The following is a 26,725-nucleotide window of genomic DNA, read 5'->3' on the forward strand; positions in this document are numbered from 1 at the left end:
CATACCACATTTTGTTTTTCCATTCTTTATTTGATAGACATTTGAGATGTTTTTGCTTTTTGGCTATTATGAATAATGTTGCTATGAATATTAATGTACAGGTTTTTGTGGGTACTTATGTTCAATTATCTTGGGGGAATATACCCAAGAGTGAATTGTTGAATCATAACTGCCAAACTGTTCTTCAAAGTGTCTGCCCCATTTACAAGCCCACAAAATTGCTCCATTTTTAAGGGCCTCTGGTTTTCATACAGAAGCACTCAATCATGATATCATACAGCCTTTAGTAAAAGTAAATCAAACAATTGAGGATCATTTACTTATTCACCCCATTGACTATAAGCAAAGCCATTCTAGCACAGCCTTTGTAAATCTGAGCCTACTATGCTTTTATTTCTCTAACTTCCCCTATGTTTTTCAAATCCAAACTTTCACTGCCACTATTTCAATCTTTAGCATCATAACCTTGGTGCCACATTGATCTGCTTGGAGCCCTTCCTGTAGAGGTTTGCTTGTCCCTAAATCCCTGAGTTACATCAAAGTTGAAACATTCCTTCATGAATCACTGTGAGTGTTAAACATTGAAGCTCTGGCCCCCTGCCCTGTCCCACATGGCCTCTGCATTGCCAGCCATAAATATAGACATTAAAGTGATTTATAGATCTTGTTACCTTGTTTCAAATTCAAAGTGGAAAAAAAAGGAAAGTTATGGAATCAATGATGAAAATTATCAATCTCTTTTCTTAAATGTAGTTTGTTCTATGTAGGTAATTACTTAGAGTAGCAATTGAAGAGAAAGAATTACCTAGCACTGCAAAAGATATCTCTACACCTCTATTTTAGGAGACTAGTAATTTGAACACTTTTCAGTCTTTCTGATCTATTTTTTTTAACTGAAGTTCATGGCATCATATGAGATACAGAAGATGGAGCTAATAAACCTTTGGCCTGCTTTCTCACCCACATATACCCTATAATTCTTTTTTGGTTTTGAATGACTTGAAAAATAGGATCCTACTATATCCTGTTGGTAATAATTTTACAGTTTAGTGGTCCTAAAGGTTACACTTATTCATGCCTGATATTCAGTTGGAGTAGATATTAATAATGCTCAATTTCCTTTTGTTTCCTTAATTTTTTGTGCTAAAAATCACATACTTGCATGCTGTTTTATTCCTGCTTTTTAGTTAATATATGGTCACGGTTTTATTTCTTTTTTTCTTCCTTTCTTACATATCTCACAATTTCCTCAGATGTCAGTTTTAAGACTTGAGAAGTGAAAAACAAAGAGGGAAAAGATAAATACTGCTGAATTCCAGCTACATGGAAAGGTGACTGACAGAGTGGTTCCCCAAGGAAGGCATTAACTAGCACAGAAGTAGACACAGCATGTGCATGAAGCCAGAGTGCTCCAGACTTGCCACAAGGTTTAGAAGTGAATTTCAAATTCCAAGAGTTGTTTTCTTTGAGGTGCTTCGAGGGATTTGATGAGAGAGAAAACTTTCGACTACAGGTTTGTAAAAAACCCGAGGAGATTTTTAAAAGTATTCATAATTGCACAAGTTGTACATATTTCATGTTTATTTTGCTCTTTTGGCTTTACTTTATTTGTCCCCATGTGTACACTATGGTGCTGCCCAGGAATTTATAAATTTTGATGGGAACCTGGAATTTTTAAAATTAAAAAAAAGTATGTAAATGTTAACCTTTAGGGCCCTTTTTCTTGCATTTAGGATTTACACGTTGAAATCTCCTGCAGTGAAACTATATTAGATTCCACAAATCTCACAGGTCCGATTTCTGTGTTTCTCAGGTTGTCACTGAGTTGTTTCATTGCCAAAGCTGAAATAATGGAAAACAAAACAAAACAAAAATCAAAATTATCTGGTTAGGAAATATTATTTGGAAATAACAAAGAATATTAAATTAAATTATGAGACTCTCAAGATTATGGTGGGTTATATGAGACTAAAGAGTTTTAGGAAACTGGTTTCTAGACGAGAGGAGCATACTTTAAAAATTGTGCATTCCATATTTCTTTTTATAACATCATTTGAGATTAAATGTTTAATTTTATTCCTAATGCATTATGATTAGTATATTCAACACTTGAAATTTTGAGATTTAGTTATTTAATTCATAAGGATAGATATACAAAAATCTAATTATAAATTACCTATATACTATGTGTGTACATGTCATATTATATATGTATATATATGCTGTGAAAATACATGTGATTAATTTAGCAAAAATCAGAATAAAAGGTGTTTTCTCTTATTTAATTACCATCTCTATTTTCAGAAAAAGTACATTTATTTCTGATGTAATTACATTCTTTATCCATTATAATGTATCTTGTGGCTCTCTTAGCCATCTGCATATTTCACCGCATTTTAAAATGGTTGTTACAGAGTGAAAGAAAGGAAAGCATGCACGGGATAGTATGAATATGCTTATATCCGAAGATGTTCTGAACCTAAGAATGTTTGGATTTTTAGTAAATGTATATGTGTTCTTCATTTTGAAATGAATAAGTATGTCCAACCTGAGTCTGGTAATAAGCTTTAAATCATATTGCTCTACCATCAAATATCATTTACTCCATCATCTTTTTTATGGGAATGAGATATAATTTTGACAATACAGGTGCTCCTGGGAATCAGTCTGCCCAAAGGTGATGAGAATCTTCCAACCAAGTTTGTCAAGAGAAATACTATTTCAATATTACTATGAATCAATTAAAGTTCCTAATTTTTTTTAACAAGGAAACAAATATACTTGCCAGATTCTTTGAAAGGACCAATTATTGTCTTCGGTACCATAACAAAGATTGGCTTCTAAGCATTTCTAGATAACAATCACAATGTTACTACATTCAAAAGGATATTTAAGGCATGTACTTCAGAATAATCACATTGCTAAAGGAAAAAAATCCATAGTTTTGCATTCTGTCTATATATCATAAGTGAGTGTTACTCATAAAGGATTTGAACTCCCTAAGCATATGTGTCCACTTCCACCATTAAAGTGGATTCAGGTGCTTGGCATGACTGTCTCCAGACAGGCTTTCTTCAAATAATTGATGGCTATGGTCTTACTGCCCCATTGAACTATATCTGGATACACTCATGTTGCTTTTACAAGAGTTTCATACAATTCCATGGTCTGCAGAACACGTGGGAAGTATCTCATAGTTTCTTTTATTAACACAAACTATTTTCACTTTCTCCAATGACAAATTACCCAAAATTAGGTTTTTTACACCTATTATGACTGAACATGATTCATGTGTAGACCACAGGTGTGTATTGCAAGCATTATGAACTCTTCGGTGGCAAGGGAGGTGATTGTTAACAATGCAAGGACCAAGCAGAAAGAGGGAGTCATTTATTTTGGTGGCAGACAGAAATCCTAGTTTTCAAAATATTAAAAAATATAAAGTATTTGTTGTTGATATTCAAAATAGCCATTTTAAGTTCTACCCACAAGCATATTTTTTAAATATGTTATGAAAGGGTGTTTGAAAACATCCGTTGTGTCACTATATTCAAAAAGAAAAAAGGCCTACTCTTTTATTATTATTTCAATATCCATTGAATGCCAAAAATGTGGCAAGCATTGCATGCAGCAGAAGCAATACCCAGTGAATGCACCATTTACAGGAAACAGAGAAAATCAATCTTTGTGAGAGGACAGGAATGTAATTCATGCACACGCTGATACCACATGTCCAACATGTATTTGACACATTCATTTGTAATTACTCTCACCTGGCATTGTTAATATTGTTGGTAATTTTCCATAGATGACAACTGCTCTCCTACAAAATCTACCAAAGGAACATAAAATGGTCTGACAGGTGAAAAGATGTTGACAAGGAACAAAAACATATTTAAAAATTAAATTTATACCAACATCAAACAAGAGCTTTGCAGTAAAAATTGTTGGGAAAGCAAAAAAAGATTCATAAAACTGAAAGGGTCTTAAGTTTCTACTTTGGTTGGGTCATGAATGCATTTATTAAAGAGAATTCTGATCTGTTTACTCTTCTCTAGGAAAAAAAAACACATCACTGGTTATTGTTAATAAGTTTTGTTATCCAGTACAGGGTAAAGCCGGTCTCTAAACTGTATGAGTTGTCGGCACTATCTTTCCACATACCAAGAACACTATGAATATTCTAAGTATCTAAAGTATAATAAAATAAAAATAGACTAATACTCCATGAAATAATCATAATAATGCAGCAACATTGCATTTACTGAGTAACCATTTATCAGATCAATATCTTATTCTTTAATTATAGGTGTGGGAATATAACACTGTCCATTGAGATGCATTCCTATGAGAAATACACGATATAGAATAAAATATATTTGTAGAAATTCTAACATATTTTACTTTAATTATAGTCTACCAGTGTTAATCAAGATAGAACAGATTGCAGTAAGTAATTATTTAAATTTGTCAACACCAATATAAAAGGAAAACTAATTCTCATAATTTTCCTGTTTGTTTCATTTTATTTGAACATAAGACAACATTTGATATTAAGTGTGCCTTACATTCAAGTGTGCATTAAAGAAAATAATGATTTTCTCCAACTTTATTGAAAACTTTTAAAACTATTAAGTTATTAAATTGATTCACAGACTTTCTCCAAACAATTGCAATTCATTAAATTCATCTCATGACTCAAAATCCTTCCTTTAGAAATTAGCATAGCAAAAATATTTAAAATCCAGCTCAATACTATGTTTTACAAAATATGCAAACACAAAGTATTGAATAGTTGACCCTGTAATAAACCTAATAATGAATTAGTAAGTTATATGGGTTTTTTCCATCGTCATTTCAAAATGGATAATTTCAATGAAAATTGCAAGCTCTAAAATGAAATAATGTCTGTCAAAATATAATGGGGTCATGGAACTTGAAATTTCTAACTTAAAAAAATTGTCAAGATAAATTTTTTAGACTAAAATAAGAAATTTCTGTTTTAGTTGTAATTTTCTCAAAATCATGAAAAAACAGACCAAAAAATAGAAATCAATGCCCCAAGAATGTCAAATCTGTTTCAAATTATTTTTTAGAATAAAATATATATGAATAAACAAACAAAACACCATATTCTGCAAAGGAGGTTACACAGATTTTCTTCAGAATATACATAACAAGAAAGCAGGAATAATTTCCTATATATGTTCCAAATAATAAGTAATACCAAATGCTCAATAAATATTCCTTTGATAACAAGCCAGCACAAGTACCAGCTGTTAAACATAAGAACTGACCATAAAGTATTTCAATTAATCATCTTGTAATAAGTTTTAAATAACTATCTGTTTTGTTGGGGTGGTTCTTTGTGAGAGACGCATGATTAGGCATAAATGACCAAAGTAAAACATTCAGGACTGGAAAAATTTCTATTAAGGCAGAAAATTTTTCCCTCTTAAAGAGATGTAAATCAAACCCTCAGAATGTTTAAAAATCATACTGATGAAAAACCATAAGGCAAATTATTTAAAGGTTATTATATAATAATTCATGTTCTTCTGCCAATTGAACATTTATTAACATTTATTTACATAATACTTATTAAAATACTTTAAAATGTTGTGCATAGAAATGAAAGCCACCAGAGATGAACAGCCCTTTATTACATACAAAGGAATTTTACTAATAGATTTTAGCCAACATAGTTTTCTATTCAAAATAATCTCAGAAAAATAAAAGATATACCAATGCAAACATTGTGATGTTGTAGTCTAAACTGGCTGGGGGTGTTTCTTCTTGCCTGTTGGTGAGCCTATGAGTAGACTTTCTCATGGATGACACAGCTGTCTGCAAGTGCCTACTGTTTTGTCTCAAAACTTGTAGGGACAGGTGCGTCTTGTCGTTCTCTGGTATACATTACAGGCCTGCCTTGTTTATCATTCCAAGATGAGCTCCGATGTGAGTAGCACTGACAGTGCAGTGTATAATCAAATGCCCTTTGAACTGAGGGACCAGAATTTATTGGTGTTAACACATTTTGCAGTTTATAGGGTCATCAGCCCCTTAGCTTCTGAGACTTTTTTCAAGCTTAGCTTTGAATCTATAAATACAACTGATTTATATCACAAAATTGACCTGAAATATGATGCTTAGTGTTTCATTTCATAAATTCCTTACCTTATAAATGAAATATAATTTTAAAAGTTAATAAGATTATGTTTTTCCTTCCCTCATCCATCTCAGCAAGGAATAGTAGCATAATTCTTCAATAACGACTTTTCTGTATGGGAGAAAAAGATGTTTTAACATAAATATAGTTAATTTTTGGATAACTGCATTATAATTGTAAATGTGTCTTATAAGCTGAATTAACTTAGAGTTATCTCTGAAAAATATATAGTAGATAAATAATAAGAGATGCTATTTTCAAATACTGTAGAAATTTCATGTGTTCTTTTTTATTTTTAGTTATCACATTCTATAACTTTTTATTAATATGAAGAAACAAATTTAAAATACTGTAAGCCATGTTTCTGCTTAACTGAAGTCTGAAGTTAGAGGCCTAAAACAAGAACAAAGCACACATAAATGGGATCCAAATCTTAGAAGACATCAAAAAGGGAATGTTCAAGAGTCCTTTCTTGCATAACCTAGCTATTCGAGTTAGCTTACAATCATTTCAATCTTTCAAAATAAAACTGCTGTTTATAATAAAAATTTTTGAATAAAAGAAAATATTGAGTATTTGCACTTTAATGTGGGATCTTGGATTTAAATTAGTAATTGATGAGAAGACAAATACTTTTAAGCAAAAAAAACTTGAAAGTATTTTTTAAATTATAAGAAGAAAAAACAGTAATTATACCTGAAGTTACCTGATAATGAATTCAGTTGGAGTTGAATTCAATGATATATATAATTTAATCATACCATAGTTCTCATTTGCTCAGACTAAAGTTAGTTACCTTAAACTCAATTAGAAACAAAACCATATTATTTCCAGTAACATGGAATTTGTTCATTGTAATGGCTGTTTAACTTTAAAGGTCTAATTAAAGAATTTCCTGATTTATGCAATTGAATTATTTTCTTACTTTTTAATGTAGGATGAACTGAAAAGATATAAAATATCATGAAGTATGTGTACTTGACAAGTTTATTGCTTATACACAACAGAAACCAACTCTGGCTAACTGGAGCCAAACAGGACTTTCACTGGAAAGTTATTAAACAACTCAAGAATTTGGAGACATGTGGGCAAATAAAGCTAAGAGAATTGGAAGGAACCAAGGGAATCTAGGTCATCAAGAACCCAGACAAAATTCAAATGCAATCCCTGGAGCAGCCACAACTGTATCCTCCTCACTGAGCCCCTCAACTCTCAACCTCACTGCCTTCACTTCTATGGAACATTAGCAAAATAGCATCTGCCGTAGCAACTAACTCTCCTCCTTCACATTAGTAGATTCAGGCTAAAAGTCTCAGAGAGAAGGCACCTCATATTGGTTTTGGGATATCAATTCCATATTGGAAGCAAAGTCTCAAAGTCTTATGTGTTGAATTGTGTCTCCACAACATCTGTTTGTTGCAGTCCTAATCCTGAGTACTTTAGAACGTGACCTTATTTGGAAATAGGGTAATTGCAGACATATTTATATATAATAATAGTTTAGATGAGGTCGTGCTTGAGTAAGGTGGGCTCTTAATTCAGTATGACTCATGTCCTTATAAAAGGGGAAATTTGGAGACAGACAAGCACACAGGGAGAGTTCCATGTGAATATTAAGGCAGACATTGGGTGATTCAAAGTAATTACCTAAAAAACTATGACAGAATCAAAGCCTCACATATCAATATTACCTTTGAATGTATATAGTCTAAATGCTGCACTTAAAATATCTAGATTGGCAAACTGGATAAAAAGAAAAAAAAACAGAGAGACCCAATCATCTACTGCTACAAGAGACCCACCTAATCTGTAATGACACCCTCAAGCTCAATGTAAAGGGGTGAAGAAAGACACATCATGCAAATGGAAAACAACACAGAGCAGGGATTGCTATTCTTTTATCAGATAAAACAGATTTTAAACCAGTAGCAGTCAATAAAAAGACAGTTAAGGGCAGTGTATTGGTCCATTTTCACACTGCTGATAAAGACATACCTAAGACTGAGCAATTTATAAAAGAAAAAGGTTTAACTGGACTTACAGTTCTACGTGACTAGAGAAGCTGCACAATTATGGTGGAAAGCAAGGAGAAGCAAGTCACAGCTTATGTGGATGGCAGCAGGCAAAGACACCTTGTGCAGGGCAATTCCCATTTTTAAACCATCAGAATTGTGAGACCCATTCACTATCTTTTATTATTATTATTATTTATTTTTTTGAGACAGAGTCTCACTCTGTCATCTAGGCTGGAGTGCAGTGGCACAATCTCAGCTCACTGCAACCTCTGCCTCCCAGGTTCAAGGAATTCTCCTGCCTCAGCCTCCTGAGTAGCCAGGATTACAGGACCACACCACCACTCCCAGCTAATTTTTTTTTTTTTGTATTTTTAGTAGAGACATGGTTTCACTATGTTGGTCAGGCTGGTCTCGAACTCCTGACCTTGGGATCCACCCGCATTGGCCTCCCAAAGTGCTGGGATTACAGGCATGAGCCACTGCACCTGGCCTCAACCCATTCACTATCATGAGAATAGCACAGGAAAGACCTGCTCCCATAAATCAGTCATCTCTCATCAGGTCCCTCCCACAACACATGGGAATTATGGGAGCTACAAGATGAGATGTGGGTGAGGACACAGAACCAAACCATATCATTCTGCCCTGGCCCCTCCAGAATCTCATATCTTCCCATTTCAAAACCAATCATGCATTCCTAACAGTCCCCCAGAGTCTCAACTCATTTCAGCATTAACCCAAAAGTCCAAGTCCAAAGTCTCATCTGAGACAAAGCAAGTTCCTTCCGCCTATGAGCTGGTAAAATCAAAAGCAAGTTAGTTACTTCCTACATACAATGGGGGTACAGGTATGGTAAATACAGCCATTCCAAATGGGAGAAATTGGCCAAAACAAACGAGCTACAGGCCCCACGCAAGTCCAAAATCCAGCAGGGCAATCAAATCTTGAAGCTCCAAAATGATCTCCTTTGACTCCATGTCTCACATCCAGGTCATACTAAAGTAAGAGGTGGGTTTGCATGGTCTTGGGCAGCTCCACCCTTGTGGCTTTGCAGGGCATAGCCCCCCTTCTGACTGCTTTCGTGGGCTGGTGTTGAGTGTCTGTGGCTTTTCCAGATGCACAGTGCAAGCTGAATATGGGTCTATCTTCTGGGGTCTGGAGGACAGTGGCCCTCTTCTCACAGCTCCACTAGGTGGTGCCCAGTAGGGACTCTGTGTGGGGGCTCTGACCCCACATTTCCCTTCTGCACTGCCCCAACAGAGGTCCTCCATAAGGGCCCTGCTCCTGCAGCAAACTTGTTTCTGGGCATCCAGGCATTTCCATACATCTACTGAAATCTAGCCAGAGGTGCCCAAACCTCAATCCTTGACTTCTGTGCACCCACAGGCTCAATACCAGGTGGAAGCTGCCAAGGCTTGGGGCTTACACCCTCTGAAGCAACAACCCAACCTGTACCTTGGCCCCTTTTATTCATAGCTGGAGCAACTGGGATGCAGGGCATCAAGTCTCTAGGTTGCAGACAGCAGAGGGACCCTGGGCCTGGCCCACAAAGCTATTTTTTCCTCCGATACCTCCAGGCCTGTGATGGGAGGGGCTGCTGTGAAGGCCTCTGACAGGCCCTGGAGACATTTTCCCCATTGCCTTGGTGATTAACATTTGGTTCCTCTTTACTTATGCAAATTTCTGTAGCTGGCTTGAATTTCTCCTCAGAAAATGGGATTTTCTTTTCTATGAAATGGTCAGACTGCAAATTTTCCAAACTTTTATGCTCTGTTTCCCTTTTAAAACTGAATGCCTTTAATAGCACCAAAGTCACCTCTTGAATTCTTTGTTGCTTAGAAATTTCTTCTGGCAGATACCCTAAATCATCTCTCTCTAGTTCAAAGTTCCACAAATCTCTAGGGCAGGGGCAAAATACCACCAGTCCCTTTGCTAAAACATAACAAGAGTCACCTTTGCTCCAGTTCCCAACAAGTTCCTCATCTCCATCTGAAACCACCTCAGCCTAGATTTCATTGTCCATATCATTATCAGCATTTTGGTCAAAGCCATTCAACAAGTTTCTAGGGAGTTCCAAACCTTCCCACATTTTTCTTTCTTCTTCTGAGACCTCCAAACTGTTCCAACCTCTGCTTATTACCCAGTTCCAAAGTCACTTCCACATTTTCATGTATCTTTTCAGTAGCACTGCACTTCTGGTACCAATTTACTGTATCAGTCTGTATTCATGCTGCTGATAAAGTCATACCTGAGACTGGGCATTTAACACAAGAAAGAAGTTTAATTGGACTTACAGTTCCATGTGGGTGGGGAAGCCTCACATTCTTGGTGGAAGGCAAGGAGAAGTAAGTCACATCTGACATGGATGGTGGCAGGCAAAGAGAGCTTGTGCAGGGCAACTCCTGTTTTTAAAACCATCAGATATTATGAGACCCCTTCACTATCATGAGAACAGCATGGGAAAGACCCACCCCTATAATTCAGTCATCTCCCACCAGGTCCTTCCCACAACACACAGGAATTATGGGGGCTATAAAATGAGATGTGGGTGGGGACACAGAGCCAAACCATATCAGGTAGTATATAAGGATAGACAGTTCAATTCAACAAGAAGATTTATCTATATTAAATATATATGCACCCATCACTGAAACACCTACATTTATAACAAAAAGCATGACTAGACTTAAGAAAAGAGATAGACAGCCACATAATAGTCCCTAGTAATAGTTGGGGACTTCAACTCTCCAATGATAGCACTATACAGACCACTGATGCAGAAATAATGAAACAAAAGCCAAATGACCATATACAACATATACCATGGTCATACTCTTAAGATAAAAAAGAAACTCTGGACTTAAACTGAACTCTTAAACAAATTGACCTAATAGGTATCTACAGAACATGCTAACCAATTGCAGAATATACATTTTTTCTCATCTGTACAAAAAGCACTCTCTAAAACTGACCATATCCTTGGTCATAAAGAAAGTTTCAATAAACTCAAAAAAATCAAAATCATATCAAATGTCTTTTTGAACCAAAGTGTAATAAAATTAGAAATCAAAACAAACAGGAATTCTCAAAACCACACAAGTACATGGAAACTAAACAACTTGCCCCTGAGAAACTTTGGGGTAAACAAAGAAATTTACGCAGAAATAAAAAAAAAAATGAAATCAATGAAAATAGAGACATAACATACCAAAATCTCCAAAGCAGTGTAAAGAGAAAAATTTGTAGTGCTAAATTACTACATCAAAGACATAAAAAGATCTCAAATTAACCAGCTAATACTGCACTTCAAGGAACTACAAAAACAAGAAAAATCCAACTAAAAGCTAGCAGAAGAAAAGAATTTTAAAAGATCAGAACAGAACTAAACAAAATTAAGAGCAAAGAAATTATACAAATGATCAACAAAACAAAAAGTTGGTTCTTAATTAAAAACAACAACAAAAAAGACCAGAAGATTCAACTAAACACAATCAGAAATGATAAGGTGATACAACCGATACCACAAAAATACAAAAGATCATCTTAGTCTCTAGACGACTATAGAGTAGTCATAGACTACTATGAACACCTCTATGTGCATAAACTAGAAAACCTATAGGAAATGGATACATTACTGAAAACATACAACCTCCCAAGATTAAACCAGAAAAAAATTGAAATTGAATGAGTAACAAAAAATAATCTACCAACCATAAAAAGCCCAGGACCAGATGCATTCATACCCATAGTCTACCACACAAAAAGAAAATCTGGTACCAAACTACTAAAATTATTCAGAAAATCCAGGAAGAGTTATTCCTCCTTATCACATTCTATGAAATCAGTATCATCCTCATACCAAAATCTGGCCAGGACACAGCAACAAAAAAGGAAAACTACAGGCAAAATCACCTGATGAACATAGACATAAAAATCCTTAACAAACTACTAGCAAACCAAATTCTGCAGCACATCAAAAAGAATTCATCACAATCAAGTTAGTTTTATTCCAGGGATCTAAGGATGGTTCAATATATACGAATCTATAAATGTGAAGCAGAATTACAAACAAAAACTATATTATCATCTCAACAGTTGCAGGAAAAGCATTCAATAAAATTCAAGATCCCTTCATGATAAAAGCCCTCAACAAATGAGGCATCAAACATACCTCAAAATATAAAGATACATATAATTCTAATTCTGTGAAAAGTCATTTGGTAATTTGATAAGAGTTACATTGAATCTGTAGATTACTGTGGGCAGTATAGTTCCTAAGCCCACAGCCAACACTATGTTTAATGGGGAAAATTAAGAGCATTTTCCCCTAAGAACTCGAACAAGATGAGAATGTTTACTCTCACCACTCTTATTCAACATAGTACTGGAAGTCCTGGCCACAGCAATCAGGCCAAAGAAGGAAAGGTGTCCAAATTGGACAAGAGGTAGTCAAAGTATTTCTGTTCACTGATGACATGATCTTATACCTAGAAAACTCTAAAGATTTCTCCAAAAAAACTCCTAGACCCGATAAATGACCTCAGTAAAGTTTCAGGATACAAAATTAATGCTCAAAAATCAGTTGCATTTCAATACACCAACATTCAAGCTGAGAACCAAATCAGAAGCTCAATCCAATTTACAATAGCCACACACAAAAATAAAATACCTACAAATACATTCAACTAAGGATGTGAAAGATCTCTACAAGAAAAACTAAAAAACACTGATGAAAGAAATTGTAGATGACACAAACAAATGAAAAAATATTCCATGCTCATGGATAGGAAGAATCAATATCATTAAAATGACTACACTGCCCATAGTAATCTACAGACTGAATCCTGCTTCTATCAAATTACCAAAATCACTTTTCACAGAATTAGAATAAATAATTCAGAAATTCATGTGGAGCCAAAAAAGACCCTGAATAACCCAAACAAAGCTAGAGTCATCACATTATCTGACTTCAAACTATACTACAAGGCTACTGTAACCAAAACAGCATAGTACTGATATAAAAATAAACACACAGATCACTGGAACAGAATACGAACCCAGAAGCAAAGCCATTTACCTACAACCAACTGATATTCAACGAAATTGACACAAATAAACAATGTGAAAAGAACACCGTATTCAAAAAATAGTGCTGAGAAAACTGGCTACTCACATGCAGAAGAATGAAACTGGACATCTGTCCCACTCTCTATATAAATATTAACTCAAGATAGATTAAAGACTCAATTGTAAGACCTGAAATTATAAAAATCCTAAAAGAAGACCTAGGAAAAACTCTTCTGAACAGTGGCCTAGGGTAATAATTTATTACCAAGACCTCATAAGCAAATGCAACAAAAACAAAAGTAGACAAAAGGGACTTAAGAAAACAAAATCAACATTCTACACAGACAACTTACAGAATGAGAAAAAATTTTTTGCACACTATGCATCTGAGAAAGGACTGATATCCATAATCTCCAAGGAACTCAACAAACCAACAACAAAAAAATAACCCTATTAAAATGTGGGCAAAGAACATGGACAGACCCTTCTCAAAAGAAGACATACAAGTGGCCAACAAACATATGAAAACAATGCTCAACATTACTAATCATCAGTGAAATGCAAATTAAAATCATAATGGGAGACCAACTTATGCCAGTCAGAATGGCTATTATTAAAAAGTGAAAAGAAAAAAAAACAGATGTTGGGGAAGATGCAGAGAAAAGGAAATGTGTATACACTGTTGGTGGGAATGTAAATTAGTTCAATCCCTATGGAAAACAGTAAAGAGTTCTTACAGAACTAAAATTAGAACTGCCATTTGGTCCAGCAATCCCGCTACTAGGTATCCACCCAAAGGAAATGACATCATGTCATCAAGACACCTTCACTCACATGTTTATCACAATACTATTGTGATACTATTCCATGACTCACAATGGCAAAGTCATGGAATCAACCTAAGTGTCCACCAATGATTGAATAGCTAAAGAATATATGATATATACACCATGGAATACTATGCAGCCATAAAAATAATGAAATAATGTCCTTCACAACAATGTGGATGGAGCTGGAGGCCACTATCCTAAGGGAAATAATTCAGAAACAGAAAATCAAATAACTCATATTCTCATTTACAAGTGGGAGCTAAACAATGGGTACACATGGACATAAATATGGAAATAATAGACACTCGGGACTCAAAAGGGAGGAATATGGGGAGGGAGTGAGCACTGAAAAACTACCTATTGACCACAATGTTCACTATGTGGGTGATGGGTTCCCTAGAAGTCTAAACCTTAGCATTATGCAGTATACCCAAATAACAAACCGGCACATGCACCCAGAATCTAAAATTAAATGAAGTGTCCACAAAAAAGAAAAGAAAAGAAAAAAGTTATAATTATCTGATAAATTCTTTAATATAAATAATAAGCCTGTCAGTTTAAATCTACAAGTAGATTTTTCTTGTCCATATTATTTACCTGTGATACGTACCCTAGTATTTGTTCAACTACTTAGTGTAGAATTAAAACTTTCTATTGTTGCAGACTAGACCTGTTCTTATTATTTCTTTCATTTTCTCGAAGAACTTGGTAATATTTGAGATTTAAAGTCAAGTTATTTGTCACCCCAAAATATAAGACTATGTAAATTATGATAAATATCTGGAAAAAATACATTAAACTCACTCTTCTGCTTCATTTCTCAGCCTTTTCTTAAACAAAAGCAATCTAGCTTTCAACTCACCTTGCCTACTACAATTGCTCTGTTGAATCACAATAGCCTTTCTAGTAACTAAAGGCTAAATACTAAATTTGTATTATTTTTCTATATTTCTAATTCTCTGCAGCTTCTGCCACATTAATCAGTTGAAGCAAGTTTTCTGACACTGAATTTACTTTTTCTTTTGTCTTTTGTGGTGTTTTGCTGTAGTCACAAAACTTCTTCTTTTATAAACCCTTTAATATAAGCCCATGTCTTTTCTCACATTTTCTGAAGTGATTTCATCTACTTTCATAACTTAAACTTTATCTTTCTTTCCTCCAAATCTCTCACTCTACCAACTTCTCTGAATTCCAGATCCTCGTTGCTATTTCCTTTCTATTCAGTTTAGCAGTCACATTCAACATTTTTCATTTTATATTTATCATCTCACTTTATCTTTTTTTTCCCTTTTTTTCCCTCCCATAATGCACCTTGCTTAGAGGTACTTTCAGCCTCTTTGTCACTTAGGAACTAAGCATAAATGATTTTTGGCTTTCCCAACTCTCTGTCACATACAAGTTCAAATGGTAGCTACAACAGATACCAATGATTTCTTCTTTCGTTATTCTGGCAAGAGAATTGACTGTTTCTGAGGAAAGTTCCTCTTTGCCTGTCATCTTTTACTCTTCAGCTTTAATAGATAGGTCAGGCAAGCACTGACTCTCTGTCCAGAGTGATACATTGACGGTGACCAACCTCACATACCAAGACAATGGGATTCCTTCCCACAAGTTTTCAAAACGAAAGTACAGGAAGAAGGTTTTTTTCCTTTTTGATTGTGAAGCTGTGAAAATGTGAGACCAGAACATTCAGCAAACATGTTCCACTGCCCTATTCTCCCGCATCTGACTGTCTACTATAGGAAGACATAGAGCTCTTACATGAAGGGAGGAAGAGAAGGGAGGTGGCAGGAATTGAACACACTAGTGTCCCCAGGTCTAGCCGTCTTTGAGGTCAGATGTGCTTTCACATCCAAGGTTCAGTTATCTGACCTAGCATTTCCCCGTTTTTACTTAGCTGGAATGTCACTACTAGATGGACTTTCCTATACATAATTTGATTACGTTACTCTCTGCTTGAAAGCTTCCCGTGTTTCTCCATTACCTGCGGAGACATCTTAGTGTGACAACTTAGCAAGACACTCTGAGTCCTACACAATCTGGGCCTAAAATTTCCCCTCTCATTTCCTATAATAATTGTGTTAATTAGCCCCATCAGTAGTCATCCAAGAGCTTAAGAAATCGAAGCTTATTCTGTGTTTTCTTGTAAATGACTGTGGAAAGCAGAAGCAGCTGACATCTGGGGCTCTAGCTTAAATTTGGTCTCACTAGTGATATCCTGGAAACTTTGTCCATCCACCTAGAATCATGGAATTCCTTGGACTTGCTGGGTATATCCAAGCCTGGTTGTGTAATGAAGTCTACATTACTATGCACAACTGTCCCAAAATTGACAGGGAAAAAAAATTGATTGCTTCTTTCACAGCTCAGCCTTTTGAGGGTGTCTTCAATAACCTTACAATAACCAGGTGTCCTCTACCCCAGGGGAGAAAATTGACATATTCAAAATTTTTTATTTGAATCAAAATTAAAGCTTTTCATTGTAAATTTTATTGCTCTTATACCACAAATACTCTGCAGTGAAATAACCATCTTGGCCCAGTGGATTGAAGCAACTATTTCATTTCAATACTTTTTGCCTTTTGGAAAACTTTTACATAGTCTTAGGAAGAGTTGCCAAGTACACTGACAACAATTTTACCACCTCTTGTCTGAAGAAAATGTCTTGTCTATTAGAAAGAGCTATGTCAATTTTAACAACTTGTGAAGAGACAGGTTAATTTTTAAAACCAAATCATTTTTTTTAAAAAAGGTGTTCCCTCCTTTTTGGTGGCCTGATCAAAAGAAATAATTATTCAGAGTTAATGATTTAGGCAGAGGATCTCTGAGTCCTCTAGGTTTTTCTTCCATATGGTAGCAATTGTATTTTAATAATTAAACTGATGGGGTGTTTATAGTTCAAGACTAGGAATCAGAAATAACTGGGTCTACCTTGGCTTGGAATTGTCTATAAGACCTCGGGCAAGTCACTTTGCCAGTGTGCCTCAGCTTAATTATCATCAAAAGTGTGATTTGAGAATCATCACAGTGAATTCTTAAGTGTCATATAGTTTGATGCTGTTTGTCTTTCTGCCGCCTTTGCATCTCATGTTCCAGAAATTTAGCCCCAGGCTCACAAAAGCACAAGTACTGCCAGAAGTAAACATTTAGCAAAAGGTTTAGTAGTTTCAGAAGTCAGCTCTGGCAGTTTTTTTTATCAGAAATGCTTAAACCCTGTCTGTCAGCAAGACTGTGATATTTGAAATGACTTGTTGGGTAACTTAGATTCACCCCTAGACATCTGACCAAAAACTGAATCTCTAATACTTTAACAAAGTCAATAGGTGAAAAGATCTCTATTATTAGTATTACTATTTATGTAGTTTAACTCAACAGTCTTAATGTTGCAGTGATTAACAAGGACATTTTCTCTAATCTATTAAGAATTTTCTGGAAGGATTTGACTCTTACTCCTCTTCGAGAGTTTTTGTTTTTTTTTTTAAAGGAAGTGATATCGCCAATCATCTCTCCTTTTGCATGCTGGTCATACATAGCACTGAACATTCAAAAAATTCCTTAGTTCCCTTTTTTATACAACACGAGTTGTTTACAGGTCAGAAGAATATAATTAACACTAGTACTGAGTAGAGGTCTGGCTTTCTCTCACTTACATTTCTTTCTTACTGAACTAGTCACCTTTTTTGGATTCTGCATGACACTCTTCATGACTTTCTGCTTCTAAGAGTCCTTTGATGGCTCATCTACTGCCTGATATTGGAATTTTTGCTTTTTGTTCAGACCCACTTCTGTCAGGTCCTTATTTCTTGTATATCAAATTAGACAATTCATAAACTTCTCAATCTTAACATGGCCAAAACAGAACTCTCCTGTTCCATTCTCTACCTCCAACACAGTTGCTCTTCCTGACTTCTCTGCCTCAGTAAATGGTCTTACTGTCCATTCTGTAGCTCAAGCCAATCTCCCATTCCTATATCTCTCTCAGCAGCAACTATTGGCTGTTACCTCCAAGAGTATCTTGAATCCATTGGCTCTTCTGCATCTCCCTATCACACTTTTCTGTCCAATCCTTCATTTATGCCTGATCTCCTGCTTCCTTTCTTGCTCATCCCCCATGGAGTCAGAGTGATCTCTTTGAAACAAAAATTAAATATATTACTCCTCTGATTAAAACATTCCATTTCTTTTCATTGTACCTAAAATAAAACCTGTCTTCTTGCCATAATCTACCAGGTCCCGCATAACTGGCCCCTACACAACTCTCTAACTTCATCTGGTCCCGTCCTGCCCCTTGCTCATTATTCTCCAAGTACACTGGCCTGTGGCCATCACTAGAACATTACAGTCTTTCTCAATTTGAAGGCTCAGTCTGTGCTATGTCTAAGATATGAAAAACTTACCCTCACCAGGACAATTATCATGGCTGGTTTATTCAGGTATCAGTTTAAAAGTCAACTTCTCAGAGGTGCTCACTATAAAGTAAATTCTTTCCACTATATATCTAACATAGCAATTTTGTCTCATAAAATACTTTTTACAACCTTCAGTTATTGTGTTCATTTATTTGCTTGCTAGCTTATTGTCTATCTCCACCTTAGAACATAGCTCTGTGAAAGGAATGCCCATTCCTTCTTCAAACATTTCTTTTCCAACTCTATCATTGCCTGAATATAGTTGATACTCAATAAATATTGATTGATTGATGTTTTTAATGAATAGCTGAATAAACCCTAGTCTTGATTCTTGACTTTTTGTTTAGTTACTACCCGTAAACTCATTAAAACTATATTATATGGTTTGTGTCTTCTATTTTAGCAATACTTAGTATAAAATAGCCTTTCCTTTTTCCCAAGCAATATTTGTTTTGATTGAGCACCTTATATGTATGGTTTTACAATTGTGCATCTTAAATTTGATGAACTTTGGTAGATTAAATAGTCACAAGCTTTTTCTATCAATCACACATTTATTTCAATAATACATTTGAACCCTTATCAGTGGAGTGTGCTTTGTTTTCTATTTTTACTCTCTTACCAGAAAATGAGATTGAGAACAAGGGATAGGCTTGTTATTATTGGCCACCTGACTTTACAGACATCATGAAGGGATATTAATTTGGGTATAAGTGGTTTGTAGTATACATTCTTAATGCTCAATTGTGATACTAAGGTTTTCTATCACCTTTTAAATCTCTATTTCCTTCCCAACACACATAAAATAGTTGTTTTTTTTTTTTTTTTTTTTTTTTTTTTTTGAGATGGAGTCTCACTGTGTCACCCAGGATGGAGTGCAGTGGCACGATCTCGGCTCACTGCAGCCTCTGCCTCCTGGGTTCAAGCAATTTTCCTGCTCCAGCCTCCCAAGCAGCTCAGATTACAGTCTTGTGCCACCATCTCAGGCTAATTTTTGTATTTTTAGTAGAAACAGGGTTTCAACATGTTGGCCAGGCTCGTCTCAAACTCCTGCCTTCAAGTGATCCGCCTACCTTGGCCTCCAAAAGTGCTGGGATTACAGGTGTGAGCCACCGCACCCAACCATGAAATAATTTTTAATAAAACATTGAACTTTTCATGCATGTTTTTATAGGCACAAGGACATAATAATTAATATCTTAATGCACAAATTTGAGCAACAGATTATGATTTATTCATCCCATGCGCTTTGAATACCTACTCTATGTGGACGTTGCATGAGGTATTGGGTTTATGTAGATAAATACTAAATAATCCTGGCCTTGAAGGATGTTGTATTCCAGGAATGCAATTCAACATAACAAATATATAGGGATATACAAATTATCACAAAACAGAGGTGACAGGTAAAAGAAAGGGGAATCGAATTCCTATCATATTCTAGGCATTGTTTGAACATTTTCACCTAAAATCTCTTTTAATTTTGACAACCATCCTGGGAGTAATAGAAATTGAGATCTTAGAAATCTTGGACCTTGATGAAGATCACATAGCTAGATAATGGTGGGGTGGGTATTCCAAGCCAAATTTGTCTGACTTCAGATCCCTTGTTCTCTCCACTATAGCAAGTTGTCTAATTCTCCCTGGGAGACCAAGAAGGTGCAAACTGAAGAGTCAGAAAAAGACTTGAGATGACATGATATTTGGAATAAGAAGATAAACATCACATACAAGGGTCTTTTCACTAGAATTGTCTTTTGGGGAAAAGAAATCTACTCATAGTTAGAAAGCCTCCAGAACAATGGTGAATATGATATGCCCAATGAATAACAAGCATTTTGGATCAGTTGGAGGTTGGGGTGAGAATAGAGATTGGCAAGAGCTGATGATACGCATGTTGACTAGGAACAAGTCACAAATGGTCTTCAGTGCCAAGCCAAAGAGTGATGTTATTACAAAATTAAAAAAAATTGATGGCTTTGGGTGGTGGGATAATTACTGAGATATACATTTCTGCAGGGATCCTTCTGGTGGCAGTGGAGAGAGGACTAGGAATCAGGGAAAGAAAGTCTAAACTAATTTGCGGTGTTCCAAACAAGAAATGATGATAACTTAAATCAAATAGTGACAACAAAAATTAACAGAAAATAATGGGTTCCAAATATTTTAAGGATATAAACAGGCTTTGGATTTAGACATATAAAGTGAGGTGGATTTAAAAGTTACAGAGTGGAGACTCCAGGTGGTGTAAGATGGCAGAATAAAAGGCTCTACTAATCATCTCCCAACAAGGACACCAATTTAACAACTATCTACACACACACACAGACATGCACACACACACACACACACACACACACACACCTTCATATGAACCAAAAATGAGGAGAGCACTTACAGGACCTAGTTTTAACTTCATATCGCTGAAAGAGGCACTGAAGATATAGGAAAAATAGTCTTGAATCACTGACATCACCCCTCTCCCAACCCCCGGTAGCAGTGGCATGGTGTGGAGAGCGTTTCTGGGAGACAGGGAGAGGGAGAACTCAGCAAATTGTAGGCATTGGACTCAGTGCTACCCTCATTACATCAGAAAACAAAACTGGACCAAACTCAGCTGATGCTCACCCACAGAAGGGACTTGCCTTGTCTCAGATGAGACCTTACACTTCGTTTTTTGGGTTAATGTTGGAATGAGTTGAAATTTTGGGAGACTGTTGGAAAGGCATGATTATGTTTTGAAATGCAAGAACATGCAATTTGGGAAGGCCCAGGGGTGAGATGATGTGGTTTGGTTGTGTCCCCACCAAATCTCATCCTGAATTGTCGTTCCCATAATCCCCATGTGTCATGGGAGGGACCCATTGGGAGGTAATTGAATCATGGGGGTGATTTCCCCCATGCTATTTTCGTAATAGTGAGTAAGTTCTCATGAGATCTGATGGTTTTATAAGGGGCTTCCCCTTCACTCAGATCTCATTCTTCTTCCTACTATCATGTGAAGAATGACATGTTTGCTTCCCCTTCCACCAAGATTGTAAGTTTTCTCAGGCTTCCCCAGCCCTGCAGAACTGTGAGCCAATAAAACTTCTTTCCCTTATAAATTACCCAGTCTCGGGTATGTCTTTATAGCAGTGTGAGAACAGACTAATACAAAAGTAATCCCATTTACAATAGTCACAAATAAAACTAAATATCTAGGAATTAACATAACCAAAAAAAGTGAAAGATCTCTATAATGAAAACTATAAGACACTGATGAAATAAATAGAAGAGGGCACACAAAAAATGCAAAGATATTCCATGTTCATGGATTGGAAGGATCAATATTGTTAAGATGTCCATACTACCCAAAACAATCTACAAATTCAATGTAATTTCTATCAAAATACCAGTGGCTTTCTTCAGAGAAATAGAAAAAACAAACCTGAAATTTATATTGAACCACAAAAGACCTAGAATATGAAAGCCATCCTAAGCAAAGAGAATAAAACTGGAGCAATCACAGTACCTGACTTCAAATTATACTACAGAGCTACAGTAACCAAAACAACATGATACTGGCAAAACAAAAAAAAAACAAAAAACAAAAAATAAAAAACACACCTAGAGCAATGGAACAGAATAGAGAACCCAGAAGCAAATCCACACAACCACACACTTACAGGAAACTTATTTTTGACACAGGTGCCAAGGACATATATTGAGGAGAAATAGTCTCTTCAATAAATGGTGCTGGGAAAACTGAATATCCATATGCAGAAGAATGAAACTAGATGCCTATTTCTTGCTATATAAAAAAATCAATTAAAAATGGGTTAAAAACTTAAATATAAGACCTCAAACTATGAAATACTACAAGAAAACTTCAGGGAAACTCTCCAAGTCATCAGTCTGGGAAAAGATTTCTTGAGTAGTACCCAACAAGCACAAGCAATCTAGTTAAAAATGGACAAAAGGGATCACATCAAGTTAAAAAAGATTCTGCACAGCAAAGGAAACAATCAACAAAGTGAAGAGATAACCCACAGAATGGGAGGAAATATTTGCAAACTACCCATCTGATGAGGGATTAATAACCAGAATATATAAGGGGCTCAAACAACTCTATAGGAAAAATTCTAATAATCTGATCAAAAAATGGGCAAAAGATTTGAATATACAGGCTTCAAAAGAAGACACACAAATGGCAGACAGACATATGAAAAGGTGCTCAACAACACTGATTATCAGAGAAGTGCAAATCCAAACTACAATATCATCTCAACCCAGTTAAAATGGCTTATATCCAAATGGCAGACAATAACAAATGCTGGCGAGGATGTGCAGAAAAGGGAATCTTCTAGTGGGAATGTAAATTAATACAACCAATATGGAAAACAGTTTGGAGATTCCTCAAAAAACTAAAAATAGTGCTGCCATACAATCCAGCAATCCCACTGCTGGGGATATACCCAAAAGAAAGAAGATTAATACATTGAATAAATATCTGCACTCCCATGCTTGTTGCACCTCTGTTGGCAATAGCCAAGATTTGGAAGCAACCTCAGTGTCCATCAACAGATCAATCAATAAAGAAAATTGGATACCAACACACAATGGAGTACTATTCAGCCATAAAAAAGAATGAGATTCAGTCATTTGCAACAACATGGATGAAACTGGACATCATTATGCTAAGTGAAATAAGCCAGGCGCAGAAAAGCAAGCATTGAATGTTCTCACTTATTTGTGGAATCTAAAAATCAAAACAGTTGAAGCCATGGAGATAGAGAGTAGAAGGATAGTTACCAGAGCCTGGAGAGGGTAGTGGTGGGGGTGTGGGGATGATTAATGGGCACAAAAAATATAATATATATTTAAAAAATGAATGAATAAGGCCTAGTATTTGATAGCACTACAGGGTAACCATAGTCAATAATGATTTTATTGTACATTTTAAAACAACTAAAAGAGTATAATTGGGTTGTTTGTAACAAAACAGATAAATGCTTGAGGAGATAGATACCCCATTTTTCCACGATGTGATTATTATATGTTGCATGGCTGTATCAAACATCTAATAAATATATATACCTACTATGTACCCACAAAAACTAAAAATCATAACTAAAATACATAAATGTTACAGAATGACTCATCTCTTTTTTGTTTATTTCATTTTTGCTTTTGTTTTTCATATTTACTTCATAAATTTTGGTCTATGCTTTTCAATCAGTGATCTGAAGGGAAGATTTACATATGAAACTGGTCAAAAATTCAAGCTTATTTGTTGTTATTTTAGTATAAAAGGAAAATTCTAAATAACTGTAGCCAGATTACAGGCACATTCAATTTTAGCTCTAAGTCAAAGTGAACCAGAATATGTATCATGATATGTCCAGAAAGGGATACCTTGTAAGTTGCCTTTTGTTCCCTGTTGCAATCAAGTTCTGTATACGGGTACTATGAGCACACTATAAAAATGTGTCACACATGCACAAAAGTATGTAAAGAACCATAAGATCTACTTCTTATAGAAGAATACTATAATATTCCAACTCACTTCTTGCTTCACTCCTCCTTTAAAACCCAACTCCTTTGTTTCCATCTGGAGTATTTTATGAGGCAATTTCATAGCCTATACAGAAATTCATATCAGGTTTCCTGAATTCATAGGAAGTTTAGAGAATATTCCCAAGGAGTAAAGGCAACAAATCAAGTTCACAAATGGATTGAAGTTGATAGAAAATAAATAGAAAGTCCTACACCATATGTAGGATAGTGACACATATTGAGATGAGCAGCTAAGCTGTGAATAGATGCTCACTCATTTCTAAATAGATGGTTTGGATGTATGCTTTGTTTTCTATTGATCAAGTGTTGTGATAGTTGTGAAAACCACTTAAGTCCCAAGGCATTTTCAAAATGTAATCTGAGTAGGAAAGTTCAACTTAAATATAACCATTATTAGCCTGAGGATACAACCATTAGGCAGAATGGCATCACATCAGTAATATTCACTTGATGAGCACCAATGGATTAATTCTATAGATATAGCATTTTGCTCTCATCTCAACAGTATTTATATGAAATTTCCAAGCTCCAACCCCTTACAAGGTCACCATTAAGCTGAGGAACTTCAGTCTTCCAAAATATCTTCTGCAATCACACACCACAGAATGTTTTGACTGCATGGTACAGAGACTATCTTTGTAAATCACCAATGCCAACGTAGATTGCTGATATTTTCTCTGTTCTAACATTATAGGTTTGCCTTTGAACGACTATGAAAACACAGTTGAACACTTAGCGCATGATCTAGTCAAAATGTCTCTTACTTTTCTTCTTCATTTTTTTCCTAACTGGAAAGAGCTTCATCTACTTCAAAATGAATCCTAAGATATGTTCTTGAGTAAAATAATCCAGCATATTTTATTTTCTTCTCACATTTATGTTGATACATATCTTTTACAAGACAGAATTAAAGTAAGTCCGTCTAATTATTTTTTATCATTTGCACCTTTGTGTCAATGAACACATTTGTCACTTTCCCCTCTAGCAAAATGACATCATCCAACCCTGAACTCCTATGTGAGCTTATGCTGAAAAGCGAGTTCAAAAAGTAGTGCTGTGTTAAATATATATTGTATTTCACATGCTTATAAAAATCATAACCACTTCTAGAGACCACTTGGTTTCATTTTTCCTTCCATCTGATATTATCTCACATCTGTGGAAAAGGGAATGAAAAACACCTTGCTTGGCAATAGAAAATTGTAGAAACCTTTTTGGAATGGAGGATACAATATGAAAATAGAAAAATTGGTCTTAGGGGCAATTCCAACTAGAATTGGAGTTCTGGGAGGATGTGAGCTAATGTAACCATTTTAGAGCTATTGCACACATTTCTCTTTATGAAACTCAGTTGGTGCCTCATGAGAACAGTATCATCTATAGTTCTCCATAAAGATGTTTGAAATTTCACTTTTAAAATAACCTGTATTCTTACCTTTTGTGTCTCTCTTTTAAGCTTTAAAGTGTAGTCATGCTTTCTTGTGACTCACTGAAGCGAAGAAATCCCCCTCTCTCCCTGTAGGTTCTTTAAGCAGGTATGTAAAAAATGAGCGAATCAGCAGTCTTCCATGGGCAGTTGTACTCACTGTCATGCCAGTGCTAAGGCACCCACAGTTTATAGGGAAATGTACTTAAATACCAGATGAACAAGAGCTGGACAAGATATCTCTGTTCGAGTTCTCTGAGAAGGTGGGATGTATTCTACTGATTGCTTTTTACCAATATCTTCCTCTGATCTAAAATCTGTACTTGTGTTTATGATCAAAACTGCTATCCAATCAAAATATGTTCTATAGATTTTTCTCAGTAAGAATAAAGTTCTGTTTACCCTAAAGTTTCTGTGGAACACAAGTTCTAAAACCACATTAACATTTCCTTCTGTGCTTGTTACTTTTTCACTATGAGCACCAATACCAGGCAGAGAAAAAAAGAAAAACACATACGGAAGAAAAAATAAAAAAACTGCAAGGTAACTTGTAGAAAATATCTTCCATGTAAAAACGGCCTCCATTTCCATGATTTTTTTGAATTTTTTTTTCATCACCATCCCAGAAGATACTTGCAAGTAGAATCAAATTTGAGTTGGCTTGGAATGTATTTAAAATGTGTTGTATCCAAGCCTCATAAAATGCAAAGCTACTGTTACACAAAAGCATGGGAGTGGGGGAAGATGGGCAGTTGCTTCTTCTGAAAATATTTGCAGAACTTGTGCTGAGTCAACAAAATTTCGCAGTACTATGTGAAATGGTGATTGTTAAAATTAGGAGGAAAAGCATTAGAAGAAGCGTTGTGAGTCATATGTAGGGCACAGAGAGAAAAAAGGCAAAGTGGGATATTCCTTTCTTCCTGAGTGTCCTTTCCCACCAATTCATAGTGCAAGCTCCACCTCCCTACTTTCTCTACTGCTATTACAACATGGATACTAACTATTTTGTTTCTATAATAAGTAGACAAATATTTCATTTACACTATCACAGCAAGCAAGGTGACCTGCTTCAAAACATGTTTTGTCAAATCACAGATATTGCCTGGGTTTATTGCCTTTTAGCTTACTGTACATAAAAGCAATATTAATCTCAAAAGTATCAGCATTCTGAATTTTTTTTCCATTTCTTAATAGTGAATTGGTATGGAGTATTTCCAACATAGCTTTGGAGAATATATGGTCAGAGCTTTGGG

The 26,725-nt window shown here is 35.5% G+C and overlaps 1 long non-coding RNA gene across 1 annotated transcript in view; it reads right to left on the reverse strand.

Moving 5' to 3' along the window:
• Positions 1 to 1,563: 1,563 nt before the first annotated feature.
• The window catches only part of LOC115934347 (uncharacterized), a 74,278-nt gene continuing 49,116 nt past the window's right edge, over positions 1,564 to 26,725 (reverse strand). The window contains exons 4-5 of the long non-coding RNA XR_004070175.3: positions 6,178 to 6,280; positions 1,564 to 1,842 (exon numbers count right to left, since the gene is read on the reverse strand). This is a non-coding gene — a long non-coding RNA (uncharacterized lncRNA). The remainder of the gene's footprint in view (positions 1,843 to 6,177; positions 6,281 to 26,725) is intronic.

Source organism: Gorilla gorilla, chromosome 3, assembly GCF_029281585.2.
Source record: "Gorilla gorilla gorilla isolate KB3781 chromosome 3, NHGRI_mGorGor1-v2.1_pri, whole genome shotgun sequence".
Lineage (NCBI taxonomy): Eukaryota > Metazoa > Chordata > Mammalia > Primates > Hominidae > Gorilla > Gorilla gorilla.